Source organism: Kryptolebias marmoratus, linkage group LG4 (assembly GCF_001649575.2).
Source record: "Kryptolebias marmoratus isolate JLee-2015 linkage group LG4, ASM164957v2, whole genome shotgun sequence".
In the NCBI taxonomy this organism is placed as follows: Eukaryota; Metazoa; Chordata; class Actinopteri; order Cyprinodontiformes; family Rivulidae; genus Kryptolebias; species Kryptolebias marmoratus.
This window is the reverse complement of record NC_051433.1, coordinates 10,547,270-10,552,580: the sequence shown is the minus strand read 5'-3', so window position 1 is coordinate 10,552,580 and position 5,311 is coordinate 10,547,270. Positions and strand designations below refer to the sequence as shown.

The window sequence follows — 5,311 nt, the reverse complement described above, 5'->3', positions numbered from 1 at the left end:
GATTAAGATCGCGAAATTTGTTCAGTCTTTTGTTTTCACGGCACCTGAGGAGTCTACCAACATCAGCCAGCCTACTGCTTTCTCTTTATTAGCGGCTAATTAGTGTGCTTAATCAGCCCGATAATGAGGCGTTTCAATCAGAGCCAAGGCCGGAGTTCTAATCCCCGAGCGGGGTCTCCTTGAAGGCAAGTTTTCCAGGACGCGAGAGGATGACAGGGCACCAGTGGAGAGTGGGTTTTGTTGGATGATAACTGGTGAGCATAGATCCAAAGGTTCATGGGTGCTGGGATGATGTAAACGGCACACAAGGAAAAGATTTAGACACACTGTGTTCCTGAAAGCTATCCAGATTTTCTGCTCTCTCTGCTCAGCAGCTGCAGACACTTCACAGTAAGAAGAAGGGAGCTGATGCTCTCAGCTTCATCCTCTCAGCTGCACAAAAAGCCACCTGAAGCCCCCACAGAACGCTCTCCTCCTTTATGTTTTTCTTATCACAGTCATGTAATCATGAACAATCCAGTGCTATCACCTCCCATCTGCCTCCTCTCCCTCCCTCTCTGCTGCCTCACTCCTTCCCTGAGCAGCAGCAGCAGCAGCAGCAGCAGCTGAACTGGATAACGTCTCCCACCGCCGGCAGCACAGACTCATTTCTCCACACACCAGCTCTGAGTGGATGCTCAGCAGGGGTGTTTGAGATATTAGCACGCTGTGTGAGGTGAGGGGGGGGGGGAGGAAAAACGGCTCAGGGACTTCTTCATCCACCTTCAGAAAAAAAAAAAGAAAAAAAAGGTAAGCCACTTTTATTCTCCATCAAGTCCCAAAGTGAAAGAGGTTAAAGTTAGAGCTGCTGCCTTTGGACATCACTCGTGTCAGAATCCCGGCGTTCCTCAGATGGATTAGAGAAAGGGTTTGCACTTCCATTTTTAAGCCGTTAACATGCCTTTTCATGTGGACAAATGTATAAATGTTACAGCTGCATGTTTAGGAGCTTAGGGAGAATGAGTTAAAGTGTGCAGAGGGGAGGCACAGCCTGACCTGCGGCTTAATCCTTTTTTTGTTTGTTTAGAAAAGAACAGTACCAGCCACTGAACACTGTGCAAAGCTTAATATGCTCCAAAAAAAGGAGTCTTTAAAATATTTAGCACAGATTAAATACACTTTCAGGGACATGATCTCACTTCTGACACCTTAAATCTTTGACTTAAGATTAAGGATTTACTGCTTCTGCACTTGTTTCCTCCTGTGAGTCCATTTTTTATGATTAGTTTAAAAAAAAGAACTCTGATTGTGGCTGAAACTGACTCATTTTCTTTTATTGCATTGATGCTCCTTTCACCCTTAGCTAAAAGGGTGATTGTGTTCAATAAACTCTATTCTTTTACTTGATACAAACATAAATTAGTTATCCTAGAACAGTAATATTTTTCAAACTGGTGTTTCTTCGAAAGCATAAGAGCTGCAAAGTATTTATTCAAGGGTAAATTAATTCATTTGATAAAGATTCTAAAAAATATGCCACTCCTCCTGTAAACGTTGATTCAGTTTTCCTGTTTGTATTTTTCCTACATTTTTTGTAATCTAATTACATTTGCATACTTTAGCTGGGGGCTATGACTTTTCGTTTTGTTTCTGTAATTTTTATACTTAAAAAAAACTATTTGCAAATGTATGTCTCATATAAATACAATGAGATCTTTCAATTCCTTTAAAAACATTGTTCTATTGGCGATTTCCTTCAACATAATAAGTTTTGTCTTTTTATACTACTTTTAGCTTTTAGCCAGCCATTTGCCACATTTAGCTTTTAGCTATTGCTCTGCTTCTGCAAATTCATTCATCACTCAGCATTCACGCTGTTTGTTTTCTGTAGAAAATGCGTTTTCTCTGGTTTAACTTGTCTGTCAAGCCTGTTGGCTTTAATCCAGTTTACTGTTTGTGTTTCGAAGTTTAACCATCGAGTTCTGTCTCTCCTGATCGGGATATTTTAATCCCAACAGTCGGTTATCCGGGCAAACAAAAGGTAGACAGAACAGAGGCGTCAGCCTCATTGTGGCAGACAGTAACACTTCCCCTCTGAAATCCTCCTGACAGACCGAGGGAGGCAGGAACAATGATGATGTGAAAAGTCCCACCAGAGCCGTGAGCTTAAACGGGCTCAGTTTGCAACCTGACTGAGCAGCGTCTCTGTGTTCGGATTGGTGATGAGATCAGGAAATCTCTGAGCTCAACAAAACAACGTGGAAAAACATCTGTCACTCACTCAGCAGACTCAGAAGTTCATGAATCTTTTGGAGGTTTTTGATTTATTCAGTTCAGCTCCAGGATTTGTGTCCTCAGTTGGTTTGTTGAGTTTCATCGTTGAGAGGCCATTTTTGTTTTTGCAACTTTGTCAAAGAAAACTGTAAAACAGGACTGAACAATGTTGTAATTTTACTGATATATCTGTTTGAAAACCTTTATGGGTTGATATCGATCACATGTCAGGATCTCCAGCAGCTCAAAAGCAAACTCTTTTTAAACTTTCAGCAGTGGCTGCATTAAACACGTCCATAAATTGTTTGTAGAGCTGCTGCAAAACTACATTTCCAGTTAGATCCATTAACATAACTGCACTAAGAGTAAAGTGAATATGAGAAAACAACAACTAGCCTTGAATATATTCACTTTTTTTCATGTTTCATCCAGTAATGTGCCACTGATTTATTGTTATAAGGCTGATATTTACCCGTAATGATTTCTTTTTTTATCAGACTGATCATTATAGCCTCAACGACTTGTTTTTAAAAATGAAAGTGTCTCTTATCCATGAATCCAGACTAAAGATATAAAGATGTGACAGACTGATACTTTAGGGCTTTAAGGGGCTAAATGATCGTCTCTGCAGTAAACACTGTTTTTGAGATCATTCTAACTGTAAACACAGCCAAGTTTCTGTTGTCATTGAGGTTTTTTACAATGTTTTAATATCGGGTTTATTACAGTAATAACTGCTGCAAACTATTTTGGATCTTTAACGCTTGAAGTTTCTATTTTTAGTAGTTTGCAAGTTGCTTTCTTGGCAGCTAGTGAGCTGTTTAAATATCTAAAGTGGGTTTTAAAATCACTGATGTCTAAACACGAATCCAAAATAAAGCAAATAATAAACTTTCTCCCATCACAACTCCTAAATTGCCTTAACTTGAACAGAAACATGATTTTCAGTGAGTTTAGCTCATGCCGTGCTGAAACTCTAACGGCACTTTTAGTCTAATGGGACTTTAAATGTTTTAAAATGATTATTGCAAGATTTAGAAAGGCCTATTTGCCTGCTGAGATTGACCATTTTGCAGCACATAATTTCAGTGTGTCATAAATATAGGTTTGATCTAAATGAAACCTTTTCTTATTCATTTTGCCATTTAAATCAGCTGTAAGGACCCAAATGCAGGCAAACAGGAGTCAAGTTCTACAAACAAACCTGTTGATGCTACAACAGAGAAAAATCGAAGGTAGCACAACAACACATAAATAAAACAGGAAGATTAGATGAGTAACTGAGGAAAACCAAGGAGTATATAAAGATATTTACATGGATGGGTGATGAGGTGAGTGGAAACAGGTGTGTTGATGAGAAATAAGAGCCAGGTGAGTCTCGAGCAGGAAGCCGGGACAACTGAGGACGTCTGTGAACTTTACCATATTAACAAAACTGACTGACAAAAACTACCTAATAAAGATTCATTCAAAAACAAAACCCCCAAACCATGATGACCTATAAGAAGCTTGTGTTTTTCATCATAAATACAGAAGGAAACAGATAAAAAAACAGAGAACGGTTTAACAAGACATGTTTTTAAATGTTTCATCCTTTTTGTTTGACTCTCCATTTAAGCTCTATTTTGCTGTGTTGGGCAGAAAGTGAGACGTCAGTATGCTTCTGAATACAACAAAAACATAAGATAAATAAATTATGCTCCAGAGTAAGCAAGAAGACCTTCAGATATTTATTAATGTAAATAACTTATCCTGCAGTAAACCTGTTGACACCCCAGACCTCCCATCTTTGTATCTTTTCACTCAAACTGAGGTATGCAGGAAGATTGTACCTCTGGAGTTGGTTCCGGTGATGCTGATTCAGTTTGTGGATGACAGCAAAACTCCAACAAGCCCCTGTCATTCACTGCTCCCAGTCAGTGGAATGCCAGATTTGTGCCCATGAGTATTCATCAGGAAAACTAATGGGGCGCAGCAGCGCGAACCTCTGATTTACAGACCTGACGACAGCCCAACGAGGATGGTTATGGAGGAAACAGGTGCTGCAGAGGAAATGGCTGCTGAACGCCACTGGTGATTGTTGTTTTTGTCCTCTGGATAAATGCTCATTTGCAGTATTGTGTTCACACTCACACATAATTATTGTGCATAGAAATGAGCTCTCTTGAATTAGGCTTATAGTTTCACTTGTTTGAGGGGCAAGGCGGGGCCAAATATTTTAAACAACAATGGTCACAGAGAGTAAGTTGCGTGTTTCATTTACTGCGTGACAAATTAGTTCTGCAGTGAATGTCATTCAGTGCACAGTCACTCGCTGCAGTAACAACATGTGGAGCTCGATGATAAAACGAAAAGCTCCTGAACCATTTGCTAAACAGGGAAAAAATAAGGATAATGGTACTGAATAATGTGCAAAATCTTCTACATTCATGTAATCATTCACAATATTTAACCTTCCTGAAGAGAGGAAGAGAAGCCCTTGTAACTTTAGGTCCAACCTGAAGGCCATGGGAAGGTTAAAGATGATTAAAGAGCTGTTTCAAGCAATAAATAATAAATCATAAACTGATGCAACTCAACTGCAAAAATCCCTGTGCTTAATTCTTTTCTTTTGAACACAACTGTTGTAGGTATGACCTAACTCAGTCTATTATTAAAACAGATTATTTCAATGTTCAAGGATTCAAGGATTCAAGGAAACTTTATTGTCATTCGCATCACATGTGGTACATGAGGTGGAACGAAATTGTGAACCACGGTCCCAGCTTACATCCAATATAAATTTAAAAATATAAAACAGAAAAAAAATAAACAGAAAAAAGATAAGGTAAAAGGTATGAGCGGTAGCAGCACATGAACAATATAAGAGGAGTGCATTTCCTATTGTAGCAGCAAGGATAAATATGAATATATGAATAGCAGATAAAGTGTCCAAGTGCAAATAAAGTGTCTTAGTGTGGAGTGTTAGTGTCTTTGAAAGTGTCAGTGCAGTGTGTGTGAAGAGGTGGAGTTTGAGAGTCTTACAGCTTCTGGAATGAAGCTGTTTCTCAGTCTTGTT

The 5,311-nt window shown here is 39.1% G+C and overlaps 1 protein-coding gene across 1 annotated transcript in view; it reads left to right on the top strand.

The window, feature by feature from the left end:
- The first annotated feature begins 453 nt into the window (after nt 1-453).
- mmel1 (membrane metallo-endopeptidase-like 1) overlaps nt 454-5,311 on the top strand; it is an 18,607-nt gene continuing 13,749 nt past the window's right edge. Inside the window, exon 1 of the mRNA XM_017408974.3 lies at nt 454-789. The gene's annotated coding sequence lies outside the window, so the exon portion shown is untranslated. The remainder of the gene's footprint in view (nt 790-5,311) is intronic.